The sequence below is a fragment of the Diceros bicornis genome, chromosome 37 (assembly GCF_020826845.1).
Source record: "Diceros bicornis minor isolate mBicDic1 chromosome 37, mDicBic1.mat.cur, whole genome shotgun sequence".
NCBI classification, from domain to species: Eukaryota; Metazoa; Chordata; class Mammalia; order Perissodactyla; family Rhinocerotidae; genus Diceros; species Diceros bicornis.
The window spans coordinates 20,014,576-20,041,394 of NC_080776.1; positions in this window are offsets into that span (position 1 = coordinate 20,014,576).

The window sequence follows — 26,819 nt, forward strand, 5'->3', positions numbered from 1 at the left end:
GAGCCTCCCAGCTATTACCCGGCCATGTTGGCGGGAAAAGTGTTAAGTGTTTGCTTCCAAGTGAGGCTTGCTAAGCCCTACCAGAGAAGCCAGACTTGCAGGGTGGCCTGCAGGCTGGGGTACAAAGATGAAGGGGGCATCTGGGCAGAGGAAAGGGTCGTGGATTAAGAGGGTGTCTGGCTCTGTGGGGTTTTTGGAGTCCCGGGCGGGTCCCCTTCCCACAGCCCTACAGGAGGCGGCCTGTGGCTAAAGATCAGGAGGTGAGGGTGGGAGGAGGGTGCAGGGTAAGGGACATCCAGATCCACGGAGGCCCAGATCCATCTGGCAGTGGGGGGTGGGGGGTGAGGGGTGGGGGGTGGGAGGGCCGGTCCCTAGAGCCTTTCCCGTCTCCCTGTGAACTATCTTGTTCCCTGAACAGTAACGGGGGACCCCGATGGCTCTGCTCCGAAAGGGCCCTTCCTCCAAGTGTGTCTTTGTCAGCTGTGCCTGCTTTGTCCCTGTGTCTGGGCCCGCTCCCCCCTCAGCTCTCTTCTCTGCTGGCAGCACCCCCACCTCCCCTTGCCCCTGCCATCCCAGCACCGGGAAACCTTGATCCCCAGGCTCCCTCCTGCTCGCAGCTGACTCAGATGCCCTTCACCCTTGTGGAGTTGGTGAAAAGTTCCAGAAGCTGAAATGGAGCCCCTGGCCCTGCACCAGCCCATCACATAAGGGGAGCTTTCGCTGACATGCCAACTGCCCTCCAACACCAATCCCCATCACGTTGTGGCGACAGACCCTCGGTGTGTACAGCTCCTCACCCAGTACTACCACCTAATATTGCCTGGACGGTCAGACAAGCAGGGCCCCCCAGACCCACCTAAAAATATCGGGGTGAGGGTGGCCATAGGCAGGGTGCAATCCAGTTCCCAAAATGATAGTATTCTGCTTCTCTTTTCTTCTCCCCACACCCTGCACAGGGTGCAAGTCATGTTTCAGATCTTAGTCAATATGAGTGGTTCAGATGGCAAACCACTCGGTTTCTCCCTATCCTTGGCCACAGTCGGCAGTGGGGATAGCAGGTTAGAAAGAGAACCCACTGGCACTAGCATCCAGTTTGCTGTTCCTCTGTCCACAGTTGTCTTGTCCACTATGCACCCTTCAATCTCCATGTTCTTGCTCAGGCTGAGAACCTTAAGCCCTGGCCTTAACTATTGTCCCTCAGTTTTCTCATCTATAAAATGGGGATAATGATGGTGCCTACCTCCCAAGGTGGTTATATGGGTTAAATGAATTTATATGAATTTAATATATGTCAAGAGCCTGGCATATGGCAACTACTAACCAAGCATTTGCTGTCATTATTGGAAGTTAAGCAGCTTGTCCACAGTGAGTCGCTAAGCTTGATGCCAGCTGAGGCGGCCTGGCTCCAGAGCCCATGCTCTCAGACTGTGCTAGTGAAATTTTGCACTAGCAGAATCAGGAAACAGTATTAATGTGCATAGCTCATCTGTAAAGTAGGAGAAAACAATAGGTGCTGGGGGTTAAGAGACATTTTTCTAGGGAAGGGCCACATTCATAATGGTCACGTCTGACGTAGATCCCACTTTATGGCTGTTACAATTGTTTTATGGGTTTTTTTAATTACATGTGTGAATCAAGAAATTTATGACAATCAGAGAATCACCTTGATGGTAGAAAACTCCAGCTCCTTCCAGCAGTACTGTGAATCCTCTAACATTTCTTCGTTTCTTATTTATTGACTGGTCTGTGCCCAGCATTGTAGTAGATGCTGTGGGGGCAGGGAGAACATTCTTAGCAGGAAGAAAGCTCACTTCACTCTCTTCTTGGGGAGACAATATGTACATCTACATAAGGATCATACCTTTAATTGCCAAAAAGAGTAGTTCAGTTAGCTAATGGTTAATATCTGATGAGGACCTGTAGGGACAGACTCAGGTGGCCCCATGATCCTTCCTCCTGGTCTTCAAGCCCTTGTGTAAACCCCTCCCTGAGTGTGGGTGGGACCTATGTGGGTGGGACTTGTTCTAACCAATAGAACAGGGTGAAGGTGATGGGATGCATGGATTATGTGCCCATGATTGCCCTTACAGGAGATCGTGAATGCAGTCTTGCTAGGTTACTTTCTCCCTCGCTGGCCTTGAAGAAGCAAGCTGCCATGTTGTGGACTGCTTATAGAAAGGGTAAGATACTAAGGTACAGCTGACACCAAGCAAGAAACTGAGGCTTCTGTCTGACACCTGCAGGGAACTGAATTCTGTCAACAACTACATGAGCTTACAAGCAGATCTTTCCCCAGTCAAGCCTCAGATGAGACCCCAGCCCTGGCCAGCAACAGAGAACTAATACAGCACCTATTAGGTGAAAAGTCCTGCATGAGACTATTAGGGGATACAAAAAAGTATAAGGAACCCAGCACTTCGGGAGCTTCCTGGCAGTCAAGGTGAGAAAGGAAACACAGCATGGTTTCAGCACTTAACAAAAGGAAATTAATGTCTCTAAAGAGGCAACTTGGCTCCTGATTCTAAGAAGAATTTGTCACATGGACAGTAAAATTTATGAACAGAGTTAGTGTCTGTAGGGCCTTGAACCTGCACTTCAAGATCCCTCCTCATCCTGCCTTCCTTCCTGCCTGATCTGGCCACATCATGCCCTCTCGTTCGCTGCCCTCCCCTTGGACTGCTCCTCTGCCTCCTCTGCCCATTGACTCTTACAATTTCAAGGACCAGCTTGGACCTGTGGCCTCTTCTGCGAAGGCTTCTTTAATTCCCTAGCAGAATTAGCCACTTCCTCCCGATCTCCCAAATCTTTGTTATCAAAGGGATCGTGTTGTAGTATTCACTTCTAATTTTTTATTGAGCACCTACTAAGTGTGGGCTTCCTGTTAGGCATAAGAGATACAGTCACAAATCAGCACAGGGCTGTCTTTGGGACCTACGGCCTGGTGGTGGCACCGCAGTCACGGGCCCATGCTTTCTTCCACGTGGGGCCACGCCCTCTCTGCATCCTTGGAGCTCAGCACAACACACAGCAGCAAGTCTCAGTATGGGTTAAGTGAAAGGCTGAGGATGGGCAGGCCTTCCTCTGATTATCTCATGATGGGTTGCTGACCTCTGGACAGGATTTCGGAGATGCGTTAGCTATAAAATATGCCCCCAAATAGCCGAGTCTGTTGGATATTATGATTTAGTGATGTCCACATGAGCTCAGCATTCAACATGTTGACAGCAAGTGTCAGGAAACTGACTTAGTTTACCTGTAATTGATATGGGGTTTGGGGGGCTACCCATAATTAATCAATAGGTTCAGCAGCAGACCTGCTGATCAGGTCTCAGCAGTACGGAAGGAGATAGGGAACATTCTGGGCCAGTGATAGGAGATTTATACATCTCAATTATCTAAAAATTGAAGGACTTTAGCAGCAAGTTAAAAAGAAAGACAGCCAAGATGTGGCCCTATTATTAGTCCCTGTTGCTCGGCGCCACCCCTAGGTGTTTATAAAATGAGCTATTCAATTCCCTTGTAACTAGCGGCAGCTCCGCTTGACAAGACTGCAAAGAGTGCGGCCGGGCTCTCAGGTGGAGTTCAGAAATGTCTGAGGGCCCTGGAGGCACAGACTGTGGCATTTGGCTGTTGCTGTGGGGAGCAGCCCACTCCATCCTCCCACTGCGCCGCCAACTTCCTGGCCATCCTAAGCAAATATATGGCCCCCTGTGTTCAGTTTCCTGGAGAGTCTCCTTCCCAAGCATCCCAGCCTGCAAGGGACAGATGGAATGCTGCCCCAAGTCCCCCATCAGTGGGGTCCTGCCAGCCTTTCCTAGGGCTGCCCTCCAGTTCCTGCCTCTTGCTGCATCTTGGATGGACTTTCCTGGCTGTGGCCCATCTCCGCACCTGGGGCCTCCATTATCTCTGCTCAGAATTTCCAAGCCACTCCAAAATCCTCCGATGGCAATCCCCACCCCACCCGCAGCCAGTGACCAGGGCCTCTAGGAGTCCTTTTAGGAGCATGACGAGGTTCCTTCCTGGAATCCATCTGGAGTTCTGCTTCATTCCCTGGAACTTGTTGACTGCGGACTGCAGCCTCTCCCTGGGGAGCTGGGGGGGGGCCTTTTCCCCAGTGTTGAGGAACCTGTCTCTACTTGTGCCCTCACTGCCCTAGTTTGCCCTCCTGCCCTCCTGGGCGAAACTGATGTCTCCTTTTAATTTAAGCTCCAGGGAAAGGGTCTCAGGAATGGCCTAAAAAGCTGCCCCTCAGCCCCATCATCTAACATCTAAATTATCCTCCTGAGAAACACGCCCCCTGTATCAGTTCTCCGCCTCCCCCATCCTCCCTAGAGCTGCTCCATTTTTGGTATTCTGTCTTCATACCCATTTTTCTGTTTGGTTCTTGGGATTTGGTGACCCGAATTTTGGCCTGACGTCTTGGCTGGGGGCCTGGTGTTACTTTGGCTCCCCTCTCCGACTTGGCAGGAATTTCTAGAAGGACTGCCTGCTGCTGCCCTCTGTGTGTCCTCAGGGCCCTGCCTCTGCCCAGCCCCCAGCTCCTGCCCCAGGATGTTGCTCCATTGCGGCCACTTGGATGACGCCTCTCCAAGGCTCTGATCTCCTCCTCCACCAGACAGCTGGGCCACAGGCAGTTTCCAGCTAACGGTGTGTCATTAACAAACACTGCTGGATGTCCTTATTCTTTCTTTTTTTTTTTTTTGTGAGGAAGATCAGCCCTGAGCTAACATCCATGCTAATCCTCCTCTTTTTGCTGAGGAAGACCGGCTCTGAGCTAACATCTATTGCCAATCCTCCTCCTTTTTTTTTTCCCCAAAGCCCCAGTAGATAGTTGTATGTCATAGTTGCACATCCTTCTAGTTGCTGTATGTGGGACGCGGCCTCAGCATGGCCGGAGAAGCAGTGCATCGGTGCGCACCCGGGATCCGAACCCGGGCCGCCAGTAGTGGAGCCGCTCACTTAACTGCTAAGCCACGGGGCCAGCCCCTGGAAGTCCTTGTTCTTAAAAAAGAAAGTTCTCTTTCTAAAAAATAGTTTTGAACGTGATAAAAAATATTCAAAAAGCCCCCCAAAAAAAAAAAACCAAAAGAGAACTCTGTCCAATACCCTTGCTCTCTAGTTCCACTCTACACAGGTAACTTTTTCTAGTGTTTCTTGTTTCTTCCAGACGTTTTCTAAGCACTCCCCGACCCCATCCCCACCACCCAACAAAAAGCCCGATCGGTAGTGTTTGCCAATTTTTGTGGTGTAAATACTCCCACCAGGGCTGATTTCAAGCTACTAACTTGATGTCGGTGAATGTGGAGTTGAGAAGAAATTCGCACAGTAGCTGGGGATGAGAGCCAGCTCCAGCTCACCAAATTACATGTATGTCATTAAACACACAGCCAGACACGCACCAGTGGAATCACGTGACACCCACACCTTGCTTCTTACATTGTACTTAACCAACTTCTCAGGAAGACGAAGCCCAGCACCAGAGTGGAATGGATGTATCAACCCATCTGCTCCTCATACGAGACAATCGACTGGGAGAGTGTCCTACAGTCATTGAGAAGCGTGTGGCAGAAAACTATAAAGAGCTGTCAGGTAAACCACATGGTGAGTGATTTTAAGAAGCTAATTAGTGGGATGTCATTTTTGAAGAATAAAAATTTTAGTTTGAGTAAGTCAAAGAAACAATATCTTAACTTCTAATGAAGTAATTGGGAGTTAAGTGAAGCCTTAATTCAGGACAGGATTTAAACTCTTCTGCCAGGAAAAAAAAATCTTCACCCAGCTCCTTTGAAAACTTTTCAGATGATTGATCCAATTTCCCAGCCAGAGAGAATTCAGGAATCTACAAAACCTGGAGAGAGGGGCCTAATGAGAGACGCCACATGCAGGCGTGTGACGGAGCTTCCTGGGTCCTCTTCAGAAGTCAGGACAATCCAGCCCCGACATTTGCCACCTTATTCGCCTTGGTGGCTGCCCCGGCCTGTCTCTCAATTCCATTAGGAAACGTTTGTGTTTTGAAAACACGCACTTGAAGAAGAGGATTTCGGCTCCCGGGGTTTCTGGGTGACTTCCTCTGTGGTTTGCTTGTCACTCTGCCTCCTGGTACCTCAGGCATTTTGAGCTTCCAGCAGTCTGTCAGGAGGAGGACAATTAGGGCTGGTGTCCACCTGGGCTCCGTGGGTCTGGGTTATTCTCTAGAAAGCTGCTTCTAATAGACAGTTGAAATGGGTATCCTTTGCATATCCTTTAGATGACAGAAGGGGACCCAGGGGACCCAAAGGGGCCTCATGCCATGCTGGCCACCATGAAACCCTCATCTCCCTGTCTTACTCCTGGGAATGGTCGGACAAGGGGGCACAATGTTGAGCATTAGAACCACAAATCGTAAGTTTATGGGGAAAAGATAGCTTCTAAAGTACCCGTCTCTTGGGCCGGCCCCGTGGCTTAGTGTTTAAGGGCGCGCTCCGCTGCTGGCGGCCCGGGTTCAGATCCCGGGCGCGCACCGACACACCGCTTCTCCGGCCATGCTGAGGCCACATCCCACATACAGCAACTAGAAGGATGTGCAGCTATGACATACAACTATCTACTGGGGCTTTGGGGGAAAATAAATAAATAAATAAATAATAAAGTACCCGTCTCGTGCCTAGAACCGAGCAAGGGATTCATTCCGAATGCTAAACTGTGCAAGTGTGAGAATCCCTAGATGCCTCCCACCCACCATTCTTCTGCAGCAGGAGGTTAAGGATGACCCTGGCAACAGCAGCGTTGGGCAAAGCCATTGCTAATGGGTATACGGAAATATACAAAGTGGGTATATATAGCTAACATGTTTATACAGAGCTCAAAAGACCATGCGGTTAGAACCAGATAGCTGAGAAATCTTTTCAGCTTAACGTAGATTCATGAGGACAACGCCATTTCCATTTGCTGAGGGAGCGGCAGGAGGAGAAGTGGATCATTATGAGGGCCAGATAACTCAGAGATGACCCCCCTGTATTGAGGGAGCTCAAGATAGTTAGCCCCCCACTTTAATTGGATCTTCAAAGGGGGAGGAGGTTAAAAATCTGGAACGAAGGAGATTTGGTGTCTAAAAGCCGCAGGCTGATGAGGAAAGGAGACTTGCCCTGGGAAGAAAGGTCACAGTCTTTGGACTTGATCGTCCATCCTGCCCCGTTCAGAATACGGTTTTTAGTTCATTGGCAGGGGTATATTTCAGAAGACCCTCGGGGACAGGAAAAACACAACTGTTTATTTTTGGGGGTTCAGGGCTGAATAATTCTAGAGCGGATTTACTCACATCGTCAGGGTTAGACACGCCTGGTTCATGTAGGCTGGAGGGCAGTAATGGAGAAGACTTCATCTCCCAGTGGGAGAATCGCTGCACGTTCCATGGCATTCTGTGGCAAGAGCGGAGAGCTTCAGAACCCTACATGAGAAGCTCTTCCAGGACTGGCGCAAATGGAACTCAGTGTGGGCAGAGGGCCGTCTGGAATGGGGAGCCCCCCAGGGAGGGAATCGGGGTGGGGGGTACCACCCAGAGCGCCGAAGGTCCTGAGTGGATTGACAAATTCAGGGTCAAGATAGAGGAAAGGTCGCAGTTGCATAAACATTCAAGAAAAGATTGGGAGCAGAACAGATTGACTGGAAAATATGTAAGGAAAATCATCTTCAAAAAATAGGAAATCTGAAAATACTAGATGCTGGTGAGGATGTGGGGGAAATGGATGCTTTTAAACACCGTGGTTGGGAGGTACTTTTGGACCACAAGGCAATACCTGGTAACGCTGAAGGTGTGCACATCCCAGACCCACCCAGGCGGCCCCTGGGTGTCTCTCACTGAGGTCTTGGCACAGGCGATCAAGAAAACAAGTGCAAAGATATTTATTGAAGCACTGTTTGTAACAGCAAAAAAAAAAAAGTGAAAACAATCTGTCTTCTCAGCAAAAGAAAGGACAAAATGAACTCTGGCTTGCTCATCGGAGGTATTATATATTGCAGTTAAAGTGAATGGACTAGCTCTTCATGTATCAACATGTGTAATCTCAAAACTATATTGAGTTAAAAAAGCAGGTTGCAAAGTGGTACACACAGTGATTCCTTTTACATCAAGTTTCAAAACTTACAAAAAATAGTACTGTTCTCTTTAGAAATACATGTATAATATGTAGCAAAGAATGAAACACATGGGAGTTATTTTCACCAACCTCAGGGAAGTGGTTAGTCTGAGGAGAGAGGGAGGGAAAAGTCATATAGGATGTTAGCTATTTCTATAAACCTTATTCCTAAAAAAAAATATCTGAAGAAAATAAGGCAAAATGTTAGCATCTGTTTAATCTTGGTGGTAGATACAGATGTCTATCCATGGTACATTTTATACTTGTGGTAGGCTGAATAATGGCCCCCAAAGATGTCTGTCCGTGTCCTAATCCCCAGAACCTATGAAGACGCTACCTTATGTGGTAAAAGGGACTTTGCAGATGTGACTAAGTTAAGGATCTTGAAGTGGGGAGATTATCCTGAATTATCCCAGTGTGCTCAATGTAACCATAAGGGTCCTTATAAGAGGTAGGCGGGAGGGTCAGAGAGAAGAGATGTGACAACGGAAGTAGAGGTTGGAGAGATGTGCTTTGAAGATGGAAGAAGGGGCCACAAGCCAAGAAGTGCAGAGCGGTACTAGAAGCTGGAACAGGCAAGGAAACAGATTCTTCCCTGAAGGCTCCAGAAGGAACACAGCCCTGCCAACACCTTGATCTTCGACTTCTGACCTCCTGAATTGTAAGGGAACAAATCTGTGTGGTTTTAAGTCACCAAATTCATGGCAACTTGGTATAGCTGTGACAGGAAAAGAATATAGTACTGTTTTGGAATGTTTCATAATTTAAAATTTTGTCTGCTTTTATTTTATGATGTTAAGTTAGGAGAATGGTGGCAAGGCCGTTCTTCTGTTCCTTCCCCGGAGGAGGAGGAGGCTGTTCAGGAACGCTTCTCTCAACAGGCCACTGTATTAAAGAGGCCGAGCTGTATGCCCATCTCAGGTGGGCCCTGGGGTTTCAGGAAGCTCTGGTTGTTAGAAGATGTCCAGGGTGTTGGGGTGAGCCGCACCCCAGGAGCATGCCCCCTCCCTGGTAGGTAAAGCTGTCAGAAGCTCACAGAAGCCTGAGGGTAATCGCAGAGATGAACTCAGGGCACTGCACCAGGAGCTCCCCTGAGACACTCCCGGCCCCTTCATCCACCCCCCGAAGAGGCTGTATGGATTGCTTGGGGGCTGGCCAATGGCGAGGAGCTTTGCCTGGGAGTGGAGACTCCCGATGTTGGATGGCCAGGCCCTCCTCCAAGGCCAGACCCCTTCTGCAATGGGCGGTTAGCAGGGGAGACAGTAGTGCTGTGCTGACGGGAGCCTCCCCCCTCCAGCCCCTGGACTTGGGTCAGTGCCCTCCCAGGGAGGATTCGGCAGGAGGGAGGCAGGCTGAGATCTGAGCTGTTGCAGGTGCGAAGTATTCAGCCAAGCAAGCCCATTTGTTGAAGAAGTTGCGCTTAAAAGGAAGGAGACTGGGGGCCGCCCTGGTGGCGTCAAGCAGTTAAGTGTGCGCGCTCCGCTGCGGTGGCCCGCGGTTCGCTGGTTCGGATCCCGGGTGCACACCGACGCACCGCTTGTCGAGCCATGCTGTGGCGGCGTCCCATATAAAGTGGAGGAAGGTGGGCACGGATGTTAGCCCAGGGCCAGTCTTCTTCAGCAAAGAAAAAAAGGAGAATTGGCAGATGTCAGCACAGGGCTGATCTCGGGCCGGAAAAAAAGGAAGGAGACTGATAGAAGAGGGGGTTAAAAGGCATGTAAGGATCCAGAGAGAGAGATTTCTAAGAAAAGAAACACCTGTGTAGATGTGTGTGTGTGTTTGCACACGTGCGTGCGTGCACATATGCACCCTCAGAGTCCCCAGGGGAGGGGGGCTGTGGAGGGAGAGAAGCTGGAGAGAGGGGGGGTGGTTGAGGCTGCAGGCTGTCAGGGAGGCTGCAGGGCCCAGAACACGGCTCAGGCAGAGGAGCAGTCTTGGGCAGGAGGAAAGATAGTTCTTCTCTTTTCAGATCTGGAAACTAGGTGGGAAATACATGGACAAGGGTCTGGAAGGATACCCCACCTGCCCCCGGGTTACCCTGGGAGTGAGGGACAGGGGAGGATCGAGGGCTTCACTCCATCTGGATCATGTGAACTGTTTTCCGATAAAGATGTATTCCTACATTACTTGCGAAATTAAAAATAAACATATTAAGAGCCTGCCCTGATGGCCTGGTGGTTCAAGTTCAGCACTCTCACTGCTTCGGTGAGCCAGGTTCATTTCCTGGTCCTGGAACAACACACTCGCCTGCCAGTTGCCAGGCTGTGGTGGCGGCTCACATAGAGGAACAAGAAGGACTTACAACTAGCATATACAACCATGCACAGGGGGGCTTTGGGGAGAAGGAAAAAAAGGGAAGATTGGCAACAGATTTTAGCTCAAGGCGAATCCTTCCTTGCAAAAAAAGAAAAAATAAATAAACATATCAGACCCTATGAGCAGCTCAGACAGAAAGCACTAGAGTTGTTCAGAGAAGGGTCAGGCAGGTATAGGACTAACTGAAGGGGTGGGCTGGGGTGGGATTTGACCAGGGGAAGGGGGCACCTCAGGGGGAAGAGCTGAGGGAGTGAAGGGAAGGCCTGATAGGTCTTGAAGGCGGCAGGACCCCCATTGCCAGAGCAAGGCCGCTCTTGGCGAGGAACTGGCAGCTGAGGAGATGCCGACCAGCTGCTTCCTGGTCTCTGGGAAGCTTGTTTCAAAGCACAGACTCCACCCCTACCCTCCCGCACACAAAGATTCTGGGTCAGGAGGCCTGCCAGGGGCTCTGGAATTCCTGTTTGTTTCAAGTTCCCCAGTTGACTCTGATGGGTAACCAGGTAATGGGTCCACCTCTGTTAGGATTCTGCTGGGGATGGGGGGGATTGCCATATGAGTGTTACCGCCCAACATGGAGCCTTCTGCTCGCCGCAAGACATGCCAATAGTCAAGAGGCAAGGTGGTAGGAGAAAAAGGACTTTTTATTACAGCTTGCTAGCAAGAGGGAAGATGGCCAACTCACGTCCAAAAGAACCATCTTAAGGGGGCACAAAATCTTACAGCAGTTATATAGGCCAGTGGGTTATTGGGGAGGGGGTTAGGAATGTTGACCTTCTGGTGTTACAGACTGAGAGTCGCCACACCAGATCTTTCAGTTTTCGCTGATGATGGCTATCAGCATAGATTCTCTGTTCGGGGGTCATCACATTCCTAAGGAACTCAAAAAAACAAAGTTATCATCTTATCGCAGCTGGGAGGTACATGCACAAGCAGAGATTGTAGAATCTACAGAGCAGTTAGACCTCCTGGAGGGTGCATATCCAGCTGGCTTAGTTTGTCAGAGGTCATTCAAAGTTACAATAGAGTTTTTCTTTTTTACAATATGGCTTCCCTTATGTCAACCTTGTCTTGAGCCAGTATCATGAGGAGGACTACAGGCCTCACACCCAGGGAAGCTCAGCATCTATGTTTTGCATGGGGGCAGCCAAAATCCTGGATCTATGGCTAAAAATGAAGTGTGAACACCTCTAGGGTAGAAGGGAAGTGGTTGTTTCACTTTGAAGTAAACTGGATTGTACTCAGCATGACCATAGTTCTGACCAGCCAGGCAAACTGTTGAGACAGTGTGGACCCCAGGGGAGCAGGGCCAGGAGGAGGCGGACAAGAGTGGAAAAGAAATGGCAGGGCCAAGAGACATTTTAGGAGAAGAATCAGAGGAAATGACTGACTCTATAGGGGATGCACAAAGGGGGATGAGAAAGATAACCCCTAGGCCTGCAACCCAGAGCTGGGCGTTGTCACGCGGACGGTCTGGAGGCAGCCATATCGTAGGGAAGGTTCCGGGTTAGGGGATGATGGGAAACGGCAGCTCAGACCCTAGGCCAGGGTAAATCGGCTTTCATGGCGGCCTTGAGGAGGCAACTGTCCTGCAGGGGAGAGGATGGCTGGAGAGCCCTGGGCACTTTAGGGAGCTCCAGGAGGACAGTTGGAGAAGGAGTGAACTGAGCGAACTCACGGAGGAAAGTTCAGGTGATGTGGCAAATTTTCCATAAAAGAGTATTCTCCTGGTCACCTTTCCTTTCCAAGAGATCTTCACCCTGGGAAGGCCCAGGACAGCCCAGCGCCATGGCGACAGCAGGGTTGGTGATGGGGAAGCGGGGCACGTGAGGCCCTGATGCAATCTGTGGACCCCATCCCCTCCTACAAAGGACTTCTCACTCCAGACATATCTCACCCAGCATCGCAACTCCGGGTACCTGTAATCCAGCCTCCCAGCTCCTTCCCGAGACCTCCTGCTCTTCTGCCACCTTCTCCCCACACAGTGTCCTTGCCCATCTCCCAGCCTCACTCAACCCAAGGTCCCTACACCTTAGAGCAGAAAACAGAAGGGGGAGACCCTTTCCACAGGTCACAGGGCCAGGGAGGGGCTGAGTTAACCCTCAGACTCACCCCCATCAGAATATTTCTTATCAACTGCATTTTTTATTAAGGTACTAAAATGCAAGATAACGGTCTGTACAGTGTGTTCAGAATTTAAATAAATATAACATAAAACAGGGCCGGCCCCATGGCGTAGTGGTTAAGTTCACACGCTCCTCATCGGTGGCCCAGGGTTCACAGTTCGAATCCCGGCATGGACCGACACAACGCTCATCAAGCCATGCTGTGGTGGTGTCTCACATATAAAGTAGAGGAAGATGGGCACAGATGTTAGCCCAGGGCCAATCTTCCTCACCCAAAAAATAATAATAATAATAACATGAAACAGGCCAGGAGAATTGGGTATACAATCAAGAAAGAGGAAAATATTATAAATGCATGTTTTTCTTTTTGTTTTAGCCACAGCACTGCAGTGAGCATTTTTGTAGCTATACATTTTGGACACCTTCAAGATTCCTTCCAGATAACTTCTAGAAGTGGAGTTGACAGGTCAAAAGGTGCTGGTAATTCTAAGGCTCAATTTTCCTCCAAAAAGGCTCTTCCAGTGATTGTGATTTCTAGCAGCACTTAATGAGAAGGCCCCTGCCTAACGGCGGGTATTCCTTTGCTGGGCTGATAGGTAGGAAGGTGAAACGTTATCTCAAATGGTTTTATTTTGCTTTGCTTTGGATATTAAGGAGGTTGAAGATTTTCTTCTCTTATTAACTATTTGTTTCATTGTTTTGATTAATCTTCCAGCTCACATCCTCCATCCTTCTCTTTAGTGCCCTATACTTTATATAAGCCCTTTGTATATTAAGAATATTTGCCTCTGTTGCCACCTTTGTCTGGAAAAGACATTTTCCAAGTTTGTCTTTTGCCTTTAAATTTGTTTTGTTTTCAGGCCGGCCCCGTGGCTTAGTGGTTAAGTGCACGTGCTCTGCTGTTGGCGGCCAGGGTTCGGATCCCGGGCGCGCACCGAGGCACCGCTTCTCCAGCCAAGCTGAGGCCGCCTCCCACATACAGCAACTAGAAGGCTGTGCAACTATGACATACAACTATCTACTGGGGCTTTGGGAGAAAAAAATAAATAAATTTTGTTTTGTTTGTGGTTTTTGACGTATAGAAATTTTTTATTAAAAAAATTAAATCTAGGGGCCGGCATGGTGGCGTAGTGGTTAAGTTTGCGCGCTCCGCTTCGGCGGCCTGGGGTTCGAAGGTTCGGATCCCGGATGAGGACCAGCACACTGCTTGTCAAGCCATGCTGTGGTGGCATCCCATATAAAGTGGAGGAATATGGGCATGGATGTTAGCCCAGGGGCCAGTCTTTCCTCCGCAAAAAAAGAGGAGGATTGGCAACAGATGTTAGCTCAGGGCTGATCTTCCTCACAAACAACAACAAAAAATTGAATCTAGTAGGTTTTTTTTGTTTCTTTCTGTCTTGGGTGAGGCACTGAGGTATAAACAGTAAGAATAGAGGGAAAGGAATTGGGGGGGGGTGACAATCTCTGGAGGACAGGCTGCATTGTCGAGGTCCCAGTTCACTAACTGTAGCTGTTCCAGGTTCACACTGGAATTCCCGTCAGAGGTTGAGGGAGGGAGGGAGGGGAGAAGGGGACAGAGGGAGGAAGGATCTGCGTGGCACAGGGGTGGCTTGGCCAGACCCACGGTGTAGATGGGGAGATGACTCTAGGTGGGTCCTGTCTGGTGGTGGGACGAGAGAGAGGCCTGCCGTGGCCAGGAGACCAGGTTATCTCATTCAGAAACCAGCGTGGAGTCTGAACCATCTGAGAGGGGACAGAATCCACACCGGCTGGCCTTGGACCCAGCTGTGGGCACAGCTGTCCACTGAACAGGCAGTCTAAACAGCACGCCGGAAGTTTGGCGTAATTGCAAATAAGGTCAGAGTGTGAAACCAGACCAAGGTCAGGTCCTCAGTTTACCCGTCCCTAAGAAGTGAGCAGCACTGCGCAGAGGGCTCTTTTTCCTGTTGTTGAGGCTACACTTTCAGAGACTCCAAAGTTGTTGTTTTCCTGTTTACCAAGTTGGAATTTTTTTTTTTTTTTTTTTTTTTGGTGAGGAAGTCTGCCCCTGAGCTAACATCTGTGCCAGTCTTCCTCCATTTTGGATGTGGGACACCGCCACATCACGGCTTGACAAGCGGTGCATAGTTCCACGCCAGGGATCTGAACCCGAGAACCCCGGGCTGCCAAAGTGGAGCGTGCGAACTTAACCACTACCCCACTGGGCCGGTCCCTCCAAGTTGGAATTTCGAGACTCACTGAAAAGTTGGTAAACTTGCCTGTCTGCTACATCCAAAAGTTGAAAAAACCTCAAGTACAGTTTGTCTGTGAATTTTAAAAATTGTCCTCTAAGATTCCCACTGTGTGTTTACTGTTTGCGTAGATGAATGTGAAAACAGAGGTCAGAGGCATTCTTTATAACTTACTGTACACATTTCAAAAGAACAAGCTGGCTAACACTAAAAAGTTACAGAAATAGATTTTGGTCACTGGCTGATTAAAATGGAAAAGCCAAAGGTTTCCGAGAGGAAACAAAAGGAGGTGAGGAGTCTGGACTCGGACCACTCAGAGGAGCGTGTGTGTCACTGAGGGGTGACTGCAAGTTTGGGGGGCTTGCCTCACACTGCCTACATCTGGTCATCGTTGTGGATCTGGTCATCGTTGTGGGGTTTGGATGGGCAGGATCTTTATTTGCACAGCTGCTTCTGAATGCAGGCTTTTCCCAGGGGCAGAGTCGCAGGGCGAGAGGGTTGCATGGGGCAGCCGGCTGGCTGTGTGTGATTCTGCCTCTGCGGAAACAGTATGTGTGTCGACCAAGCGAGGGTGTGTGTTCCTGGGCCTGGCATTCCGTGTTGCCAGGCAACCCAGTGTGTACAGGTGTGTCCCCTTAGTGCTCTCCCTCCTGGCTAAAGTCTTTGGGTGCAGCCGGGTGGCAGGTGTGACCGTCCCCAAGTGATCAGTCAGTGACAGCTCTTTCCTCTGGGCTCGGTGAATACATGCACAAAAGCACACGCGGTACAGGGCTGGGGTTCTCTCAAGCTGCTGCTTTGGGAGATTGTGGCTGAAACTAGAAGTTTCCATTTGGCCCCGTGTGCAGACCCCTCTGGCTCGGAGCAGTGGACTGTTTAAGACTTCAGCAGGACCCTGCTTGTGCCTGAGGGTTTGGAGAGTGGAACTGGCCCCTCCAGGCATGGTTGTCCCTTTCTGGGTGCTCCCCGTGGGCATTGACTGAATTTTGCAGTAGTGAGGGCTCCTGCCAGGCTCTTCTCAACATCCTCGCAGGGACCTTTTGAATTCGATATTTGGAACTAGCCCACCGTCACTGCACCACGGCAGCGATCCCTCTAGGCAAAAAGGAAATGTCTGGAAATGTAACAAGGCAGACTTGTGAGTGCCTAAAACTGCTTCTAAAGAAATTTTTCAGAGAAAGAAAAAGACTTTAAAACTATTTTGAGCAACGAAAGCAACATCTTTGAACCAGAGAACTTTCTAGGGGGATTCCTTTAGAGTTCTGTTCTATTTTGATTTTGAAGAGCTCTGTTAATATTGTAGAAGTGAGAAAATGGGTTCAGAAAAGATGATTCGCTCCATCCGCACAGGGAGGTGGAGACAGAGCTGGGACTCAGCCGGGCTCCAGAAGGCCCCCCAAGGCTCTTCACCTGTGTTTCTGTTTCTCTTTCTGTTTACAGCTCTGTGTCTCTGGGCGTGTCCCCCTCTGGGCTGTGCACAAGCGGGCTCTAGGTGTGTCCCATCTCCAAGCAGCTCGGCCAGCAGTGTTTCTCCACTGCAGGGAAATTCCAGGGGGCAGATCCTGCCTCCGCTGTGGTGAGACATTATTTCCTTGGGAGGAAACCAGTTCTCAGCAGCCAGAAAAGAAACAGTTTCCACTGCAGGAGGGAGGAGGGAGCAGGAGAACGGAGGAGGGAATAGGGAGGAGGGAAGAGGAGGAGGGAGGAAGGGGGAAGGAGAAGGGGGAGGGAGGGGGAGGGAAGATGAGGAGGGAGAAAGGGGGAAGGAAAAGGGGGGGAGGGAGGGGGAGGGAGGGAGGAGGGAAGAGGAGGAGAGAGGGAGGCGGGAGGGAGGGGGAGGAGGGGGGAAGGAGGGAGGAGGGAAGGGGGGAGGGAGGAGGGGGAGGGAGAAAGGGGGGAGGGAGAAAGGGGGGAGGGAGAAAGGGGGGAGGGAGAAAGGGGGGAGGGAGAAAGGGGGGAGGGAGGGGGAGGAGGAAGGTCCTCATGGAGGCCTGCCTGGAAGGGAGCTACCCCAGGGCCCACAGGCCCCTGGGTCCATGAAGCCTCCAGAAACAGTTTAAATTTAGACCTTCTATTCTGTCCTTGCAGCTTGGCCTCACCCTGTAGCCACATAGCTGGCCAGTGTCCCCAAGCACACTGCTCCTCCCAGACCGAGGCGTGGAATGTGTAGTAAGCTCTTCTCCCAGACGCAAACCGTGTCCCAATAATTGTTTTGTAGCACTGTGGAACTGTGATGTGGAGAAGAGTGGAAGAAAGATCAGAGGCAGAAAAATCCACCCCCTAACTCATATTTCGGAACTTGGGGCCCCCATATCCACACACCCCACTAACTCCACCGACGGCAATGTGTTTGTCCCGCAGCTGTTGGTGGCGAGTCGGCCACGTGAGAAACTGAGACGGGAATCGACTCAGGCCCTGTTCTCTGGTGGAAGTTCAGACAAGAAAGGACGGTTAAGTGCAGGGGGACGTGTTCCGGGAACGTGCGGGAGAGACAGCAGCAAAGCCATCCTGATCTCTAGGACACCACTTCATCAGGCCTCTGCCAGGCTGCCCTTCCTTCCCTGACCGTCCAGGTCAGCCCCACCTTCCCCTTCCCACCCCGCCCCCTCCGCCCGGAGAGCAAGGACTTGTTTGGCTCGCTGCTGTAGCCCCAGTGCCTGGAGAAATTCCCTCTGTTAACTGAGCACTCACTATGTGCTAGGCACTGTCTTAAATGCTTTAAATGCATCATGTATGGGGCCAGCCCTTGGCTTAGTGGTTAAGTGCGCGCACTCCCCTACTGGCAGCCGGGGGTGGGATCCCCAGCACACACCCATGCACTGCTTGTCCTGCCATGGTGAGGTGGCATCCCACATACAGCAACTAGAAGGATGTGCAACTATGACATGCAACTATCTACTGGGGCCTTGGGGAGAAAAAGGGGGAAAAAAGGAGGAGAATTGGCAATAGATGTTACCTCAGGGCTGATCTTCCTCACAAAAATAAATAAATAAATAAATGCATCATGTAATCTTATCCTCACCACAATCCTATGAGGGTTTTGACCCAAGTAGGAGAATGAAGCCCAGAGAAGTTGAGAATCTTGCCCAAGGACATACAATTTGACCCTAGCATTCTGTGCTCCTGCAGGTACCCTTAACCACTATACCAACCTGGCCATGAGACCGTGCCTTTCCACCAGCCCTGCACATCCTCTGCTGGGGAGACCACCCCTCTTATTTGGCCCTTGCTTGCTGAGCTCGCTGTGCCAGCCTCAGGAATGCTGAGCCAAACCCATAGCCCCTGCCGGCCCACTGCAACCCCCTCAGCCTTTGGAGGGGGAGAAGAGGTGCATTCCTGCTCGGGAGATCCAGAATATCCTACTGTGAAGAGTGTTGTTGTTTTTTTTCCTGAACTCCCCTTATCTAAAATCAGGGCCTCCCAAAATAATTCAGCTGTCATAAATCCCCTCCCCAGGAGTTTTGCAACCAGGGAAGATTGACTCCTATCACCAGAGAGAAGTCTGCACTGGGGTAAGAAAACTACGATATCTCTCATCTCTTCTCCTAAGGGCCCATTTATCTTTCCCAAAAATCGTTTGTTTTTCCTCTCACTCTCCCCCTCCCCTTCCCCTATTAAGATGGCATATAAGCTCCAAATTCTGCCTTCCTCCTTGAGTCACATTTCTCTGTGAGCTCCTTTGCGTATATGTGAATAAAAAATTTATCTTTTATCTTGCTGATCTGTATTTTGCCAGTTTAATTTGCAGGCTCCCAAGCACTGAACCTAAGAGGGCAGAGGAAGAGGTTTTCCTCCCAGACAATGCCAAGTTTGATCTGGAGGGAGAAACACTGGTGGTGCCATCTTTCAGATGGAAGGGGACCTGCTGACCCCTGACAAGTTGTTGGTGGTCGAGATGGATTTGTGCTCATTTTTCTTCTGCCGGTCACTGTACATCCCAGGATACTACAATCTCTGCAACTGAGTTTCTTTCACACAAAGTGAACGTATACTGGAATCTGCTCCCTCAGCCTCGTCAACATGCTTCTGGCTGAAAGAAAGGCCCCACCAGGAAGGGCCACTGCCCCAGGCAGTGGGTTGGCTGGCCATAGAGGGCAAGTGGGCACTTACCCTGGGGAATTCACCATGGTCTACAGTGCAGCCCTTAGCTCTAGGGACCAGAGGGGATCCCTTTTGGGAGGACTGACTCACACTAATCAAACTTACCAAGCACTGATGTAAAAACCAGAAGGCTGGCTTCCTATTTTGCAGAGAAGCCTGTCTGGCCGACAAGGGTCTGGACAGTCCCTCTTTTCCAGTGTGAGAATCTGGCAGGAAACTACATTACAGTGAGAAGGTGGCTGGGTGGGCCTGGGATCTAATGGTGTATCTCAGTGGCCCAAAGTGTGAAGGGGTCAGATGTCCATGAGAAGAAGGACCCTGTTGGACATGTAGATTATTAGGAGAAAGCACGTGTTCTTCAGCTCAAAGCTTATTTCAGAGCATGACACGTAAACACTGATAAACTTGGAACTGCCCTGAGTAGGGGGAGAGGGAAGCCTGCCTACCCAGTGTTACCACACAAAAATGGGGTTCTCCTAACTGATGACCATAAAGAAAGCCAATTATTACAGCATCAGCTTTTGGGAAAAGAAATCAGCTTTATTGCTAGATTGATCTGCAAGGAGACAGGGGGCGTGTGCCTCAGATCTGTTTCCCTGATCCAGGGCTTGGCGCACAACTTATGGGATGAAGGGCAGGGTGGTCTGAAGTGTGGAGATGGATGATTGGAGGCGAGGAGAGGTGAAGTAATTGATGATCTGCGCAAGCGTAGTCAAGCTTCATGCCTCTTCATAGGACACATGTTCACAAAATGGCGGCATTACCATGATCCAAGTGTGGAGTTTTTGGCTCCTTGATGTCAAAAAGGTCACTTATCAAGCATTTGAGCAGGCCCAGTTGATGGGTTGGTGGTCTCAACTGGCCTGAACTGGACAAGAGGTCTCCATTCCTGAAGAACCACTCTGAATTACTCTGTTGATAACATGGGGTCAGTTGAACTGGTCATGGAGGGCCTGCAGTTACACCAGCCCACGCAGGGAGCTCTGGGGGACAGTTGGAACGATTCTGTCCTCTTAGTACCTCTTTCTGAGGTGTCCTTGGCCAATGGCAGCTGGCCTGCCTGACACTCGTGGTGAGAGAAGCTGGGCAGGAGAGCTGGTTGGCTGCAGGATGGTTCAGTATTAGGAGGGTGGCATTTATTATAAAGAGCCCCAAGTTCAGCCTGGGAAGGTGTGGTTAATCTCTGGATAGACAGAGATCCTGGTATCCTAACACCTGGATATGGAGACACCACAGATAAATTCTTCTACCCAAAGAGCAACCTACCTCTGACCCCCACCCCCCACCCTGCCCCAAATTCTGCCATGTAGTCATTTTTTAGATTAAAGTACTATGGTCTTATAAGGCCCATTTTGAAATACAAATCCACCTAAAGAGGAACACAGAGCTATTTAACCCAGTATCCCAGAAATTTTGGAGGTGAGTAAATGAATCCTAGAACTATCCTGAAGTTTCTGGCTATGTCTGGGTACTCCTGTTTCTATGGAAAGGCATTCTTTTTCAACAGGACTGCTTGGAAAAGACCAGAGAAATAAATAAAAGGAAAAGAACGGGAAGAAGCTATTTATATGGAGATAAAGAACAATTTCTAAGACAATATTGTTAAAGAAGCAAGCTGGGTGCAGACCAGGTGCCTAATATCTTAGTATTTAACTAATAAAAGGCAGGGTCCTAGTGCCCACTCATTTTTGGCTGTAAATGTGGTAAACAGCTTTGGAAGGGAAGAGAAGCTGGTAAAGTTTGAGGCCAAGGGACAGAGAGGGAGAGAAACTTCTCTCTACATTCTCTTTTCAGCTTTTGAATTGTCCCATGTGCTTATGTATTACTTCAAAGAACAATTTGTTTTTAAAAATTCATTTGGCCTAATATTAAACTGCAGATGGGGCCAGCCTTGTGGCCTAGTGGTTAAGCTCGGTGCGCTCCGCTTCGGAGGTCCATGTTCAGCTCCCAGCAACAGACCTACATCACTCATTGGCAGCCATGCTGTGGCGGTGACCCACATACAAAACAGAGGAAGATTAGCGCAGATGTTAGCTCAAGGCGAATCTTCCTCAGCAAAAAAACAATAATAATACAAAATAAATAAATAAAAATAAACTGCAGATGCTCTTGCCTCTAGCTTTAAGACCCATTTCTATGCTCTGCAGATAACCTGTTCCCAGGTCCTCATCACAGGCCAGGCAACACCTTACATCCTCGGCCTGGGGACCCAGGAACCCTGGCAAGGGAGCAGGTGCTGAGTGAGAGTGGTACACGGGGACCTCTGGCAAAAATTTGGGGCACTGTCCATATCTCATAATGCCCTAAAGGAATAGAAGAACCACAAGCACCTAACCAAAGCTACCAGGGTGCTGTGTGGGCCAACCCCAGCAGATGGCAGCGTGTGGCCGGTCTGCCAAGGCAGGGCCACACACGAGTGGGGGCTGGATGCCCCAAGAGAGGGCTGACAGCGTGACCGTGAGGGCAAGGCTAGGTGGGCTTCTTCATCTTCTCTGTGCCACAGGCCCCTCTAGAGTCTGGCGAGGCCTCTGGAACCTTCTCAGAGTGACATATTCAAATGCATAAAGCAAAATACCCAGGATTACAAAGGAAGCAAATTATATCGAAATAAAATTACCATGTGTGATTGGTAATTCTTTATTAATGTATTAAATCAGGACTGGATCTGGTGGTGGGCCTGATAACTACCATGATGTTTTTTTTTTTTTGAGGAAGATCAGCCCTGAGCAAACATCCATGCCAATCTTCCTCTTTTTGCTGAGGAAGACTGGCCCTGAGCTAACATCTATTGCCAATCCTCCTCCTTTTTTCCCCATTTTTCTCCCCAAAGCCCCAGTAGATAGTTGTATGTCATAGTTGCACATCCTTCCAGTTGCTGTATGTGGGACGCTGCTTCAGCATGGTCGGACAAACGGTGCGTTGGTGAGCACCCGGGATCCGAACCCAGCCCGCCAGTAGCGGAGCACGCGCACTTAACCGCCAAGCCACGGGGCTGGCCCCACTACCATGATTTTGAGGTCATGATGAGCATAGATGATATTCAAAATATCTCCAACAATAGTGGTGTGATATGAAAATAACTGTGACTTCTGTTGGTGACAAAGTCCCAGGAGCCACCTGTACTACTGTGGTGCAACGTCTACATGCACAATGGAAGGAAATGCTAGATTTCAATTAAAGATTAGGTAAAATAGACATGTAAATTTTTCCTGTCCAAGTTCACTGACTCCCAGAACCTTAACAGCAGGCTGAGAATCTGAGGAGTGAAGGTTTGAAGGGCACCAAGTGGGGAAGAAAAGATGGATTTCTAGACCATCTCCCCAAACCAGTGTTTACTTCTGCCATTCAAAGTGAGTGTCAGAGAGCTGGAAGGCATAGCAGGGGCAGGGGAGGTGGAGGGAGGCCTGGGGCTGCTGTAGCTGCTGCAAGACACTTTGCCCTGGCTGGAAGCAGGTCTAGAATTTGCATGGATGGATGTTCTTCCCAATGCCTCTGGACCCTCCAGTGACACAAGAAAGTTGGGGCCTGGCTGGGAGGACCAGTCAGAGATCCCTTCCCTTCTCGTTCCTCCATCTCCCCTCCAAGGCCACCCCAGTTCATTTCACTTCAGGGGAGGCCATGCCTGAGTATCTGGAAGCCTAGAAATACACTGGGCCCCATCCTCCCTTCAGAAGGTGGTTCCCTTCACCTGGACAATGGGCTGACAATGAGGAAGTGGGGGGAAGTCCATCCCCTCTGCTTATGCTTCCACCTGAATGGATACTTTGAGTCTGAACCTAAAAACAGGGGGCCCAGACAATCCCATTTTACGTCTGTAGGTGTGGCATATTCTTTTTCAGTTCGTTTATTTTGTTTGCTTCTTCACTTTCTGTTTCAAAACATTTTAAACATACATAAAAGTAGATAAAATGGACTCCCATTTACCCTTTCTTCTGGAGTCTACAGTTACCAATTTTTTGCAACACAGGCTTTATTTGTCCCCTTCCAGCATAATTATTAGTAGTGCCCTCTTTCGCTCCCAAAGTCCTAGTTTGGATAACTAAATGCACTATCTGGTCCTAGACTAGATTCTGCGCTGGAAGGAAAAAATGCTATTAAGGACATCTTTGGATCAATTGACAAAATAGGAATATAAACAGTAAGCAGATACAGTTATGATGTCAAAGTTATATTTACCAAAGTTTATATAAAAAATTATGGTTATGTAAGGCAGTTTCCTTAGTCTTAGGAAATAAATAGGAGTTAAGGGGCCATGGTGTATGCAATCAACTTTCAAATGTGTCAGAAAAAAAGTATGTATATACACATATGTACATGTAAACATATGTATATGTATCCATATGTGTGTATACATATATATGTGTATGTGTGTGTATATATATATATATATATATATATCAAGAGAGAAAAAGAGATTGAAAGTAAATAGGAAAAATGTTAAAATAGGTGAATCTGAGTAAAAGATATACAAGTGTTCTTGTACTATTTGTATTCTTGCAAATTTTCTGTAAGTTTGGAATTATTTCCAGAAGAACTTACAAAAAAACATATATTAGCAAGCCAAGGAGGGGCCCTAATATGAACAATAAATTATATGGCCACCCTACCTAAGATTCTTCTAAAGTCTAAAATGGCCAATGTGGGTTTGACAGCATTGAAGAGGGGGAAATTCCCCCCTCGAACCCTCTTGAGTTCTTATTGGTGGACTAATAATTAAATTGACACAAGACCAGAGTAACAGGAGAGGAAAAAACAATTTAATGTGTACATACAGGAGATCATAAATGTGATCCTCCAAGAGCGGACGAATCAGGTAGTTTATATTCCCTTTTATATAAAGAAATAATAAAAATTTGTGAAGAATTGACAAGACAAAGAAACTTAGGTTTAGGGTATGTAATTAGTGAGACATTTAAGCAGATTTTAGGCTTGAGGTAGTAGATTAGTAAAAGTAACAAGGTTTGTTTATACAGGCTTCTGGTCTTGAATTCCCTAGCTCTTGTGATAAGGTTATCTCTATTTCCTGGTGCAAGGAGGGTACCTTTCATATGGGAGATTTATTTCTCACCTTCAGGGGGAATAGAGAGAAGAGAGCCAAAACTTTAAGTCAAAACAAATAACTTTAATTCAAAATAATCCTTATGCCATTGTGGGATATTTTGGGGTGGCCTGCCCTGGGTCTCAACAACTGGGAGGCAACTCCTGAAGTTCCAGGCTTAAAGAGTTCTGTCTCACAATTCTGTGTTTATTCTCTGCCCCACCCTCATTTGTGTCTGTATGAAAGGCTACAAAGAATAGTCATAAAACCAGGCCCATTTTATTGAGCAATGACTGCATGCAGAGCCCTGGGGCAGGGGCAAGAGGGGCCAAGATGACTGGATGCAGCTCGTGGGCAGGTGGGCAGTGTTGGGGGCCACCCTGATGGGATGGAGCTCTGCAGCCCCAGGTCTGGGCCCCCTAGTGCTGGCCCTGGAGGCCCTTAAGTGGTGGAGTTCCACAGTCCTCCCCTGTTACGGAGGCTGGGACACCAGGCTGTGGCGTGGATTGGATAACTTGGAGCAATCCCTTGCCTGGGGCATCTCTGCACATCATGGGCAGGATGCTGCTGTTCACTGGGATGAACTAGAGCAAGAGCTGACTCTCCATGGCCCTCACCCATCACCTCAGCTTTTCATAAAGGAGTGTAGGGTCCATGAGAATCCTGGGTCCAAGAAAAGATCTCCTGGGCAGAAGCATTCCACCCCATCATGCCTTTTTCTTATCCAACTCCGGGTTGAAATTTAACATATTTACTCTAATCTCCCTGATGCCTCTGTGTCAACTGGTGTGCCCTCCTCCCCTTGCACACTTCCTCCCCTGAAACTCATAAGCATAATAACAATAACATTGGCTGACATTTACTGACACTTTATGCACATTCCATCTTTTAATCCTCCCAAGAACCCAAGGAGGTAAGTACTATTATCCCCTTCTATAAAGTTTGGAAAACATTAACCAAGATCACCAAGCTAGAGAGTGGTGGAGCCGGGCTTCCAGCACAGGCAGGACAGGAAGGGGTGGGGCAGGCAGAGCTGCTCCTGGGAGGTGTCCCCGCCCTGAGGACCTGGGACCCCAGAGGTGGAAAAGCCCACTCTGGAATGGACACAAGGGTGGGCTACAGTGCAAGATTTATGAATCTCCATGAATATAGCAGGGTGTCCTGAGCACAGACGTGGGAACCAGACTGCTTGGGTTCAAACCCCAGCTTAGTTGATCAGTAGCTGGGTGACTTTGGGCAAGTGTCTTAACCTGACTGTACCTCAGTTTCCTCTTCTGTAAAATGGGGACAATCATGGTACCACATGAGGTGGCTGTGAGTGTTCATGAGTTACAAACATAAAGATTTTAGGACAGCATTAGCTCTTTTTCACAAAATGCTGCTTTCTGTGCACCCTTCCCTTAAAGCTGCTTGACCCTGAGGACTCACCTACTTTTTGAATATTAGTTAATGAGTTTAGCCAATAGAGCATTGATTACTGAAGTAGTTATCTCTTAAGAAAGTGCAAGAGGCTGTGAAAGAAAAGAGTTGGATTAAGGTGGAAAATTTTCAGGAAGCCTGTAGGTGTGTGTGGTCTGTCTAAATACAAAGAAATAGGGGCTGGCCCAGTAGCACAGTGGTTAAGCGTTCGCGCTCCACTTTGGCGGCCTGGGGTTTGCAGGTTCGGATCCCGGGCGTGCACCGATGCACCTCTTGTCAAGCCATGCTGTGGTGGCGTCCCATATAAAGCAGAGGAAGATGGGCAGAGACGTTAGCCCAGGGCCAATCTTCCTCAGGAAAAAGAAGACTATTAGCATTGGATGTTAGCTCAGGGCTAATCTTCCTCACACAAAAAAATAAATACACAGAAATAGGTCTGCAAGGATACACAGCGCGCTGCTGAAGGTGCTCGCGTCCCTTGGGGATAGAAGGAGCAGGGAGGTGAGACGAGGGCGTCTGTGTTTTATTTGTAGAGGTGTCAGCATTTAAAAAAAAATTAACAAGCATGTGCTACTGTTACCGAACCACAGTGGGTCCCCTTCTTGGTGAGCTGAAATCAGAGCCTACACCAGAAATAGTTGTCACACAAAGTAAAGTTTATTTGCCGCAAATAAGGAGGCCATGGGGAATTATTTCACAAAGCCGGGGCTCGGGCTTGGAGCACAGGACAGCTGGGTCCTTTTATTTCGGATGGGGAATGAATATTTCAAAGGGAGAGGTGGTTATTCACTTGCGCAGGCGCAGTTGGAAAACATGCTTCCACACACACTGCAGGTTATGGTAATAAGGCCTAAGCTCCTCCTGGCATGGAGATCTCAGCATTAAACATGAGGCAAAGGTCATCACTTTTTGGCCCCTCTGAGCAGGTGCTGCTCTTGTGGTGGGGTTTGGACCGGCTCAGGGTGATTGGTAATTGCACCTCTTTACATAACAAAAAGGAAAAAACAATTTGGAGAAACAGTTAAATGCTTCCGAAACCTCCCTTGAGTTCCTCGTGGCAATTAGTCAGTGACACTACGATTGGACTTTTAAAAAAATTATTAAAATAAGAAAAAGTGTTTTTTCCAAATACTTTCTTTTCCCTAATACTAGTCAGCCCATTGAACATGGGGCTGAAAATGGGTTTATAACTAACACAGGAAGAGTTTTCCTCAAACTTGAACTTGAGGGCTTGGAATTTCCAACAGGGACAACAGAAAGAGGATATTCTCAGCAGGGTCTTCTTTAGGTAAGAAGTTTCCCGGTGCCGCGTGGATGTAATGTGAACCCACAGCCTGCCTCCAACAGAAATTATCAAAGATGGGAAGCGCTGTTGCCCAGCGGTGAGCTGCCTGTGAGTGGAGGTGCTGCTGGATCATCCGGAGAGCCCTTCTCCAGGGTCTGGTCAAAGGAATTTATGCATCTTCGGGTAAGCGCTGGC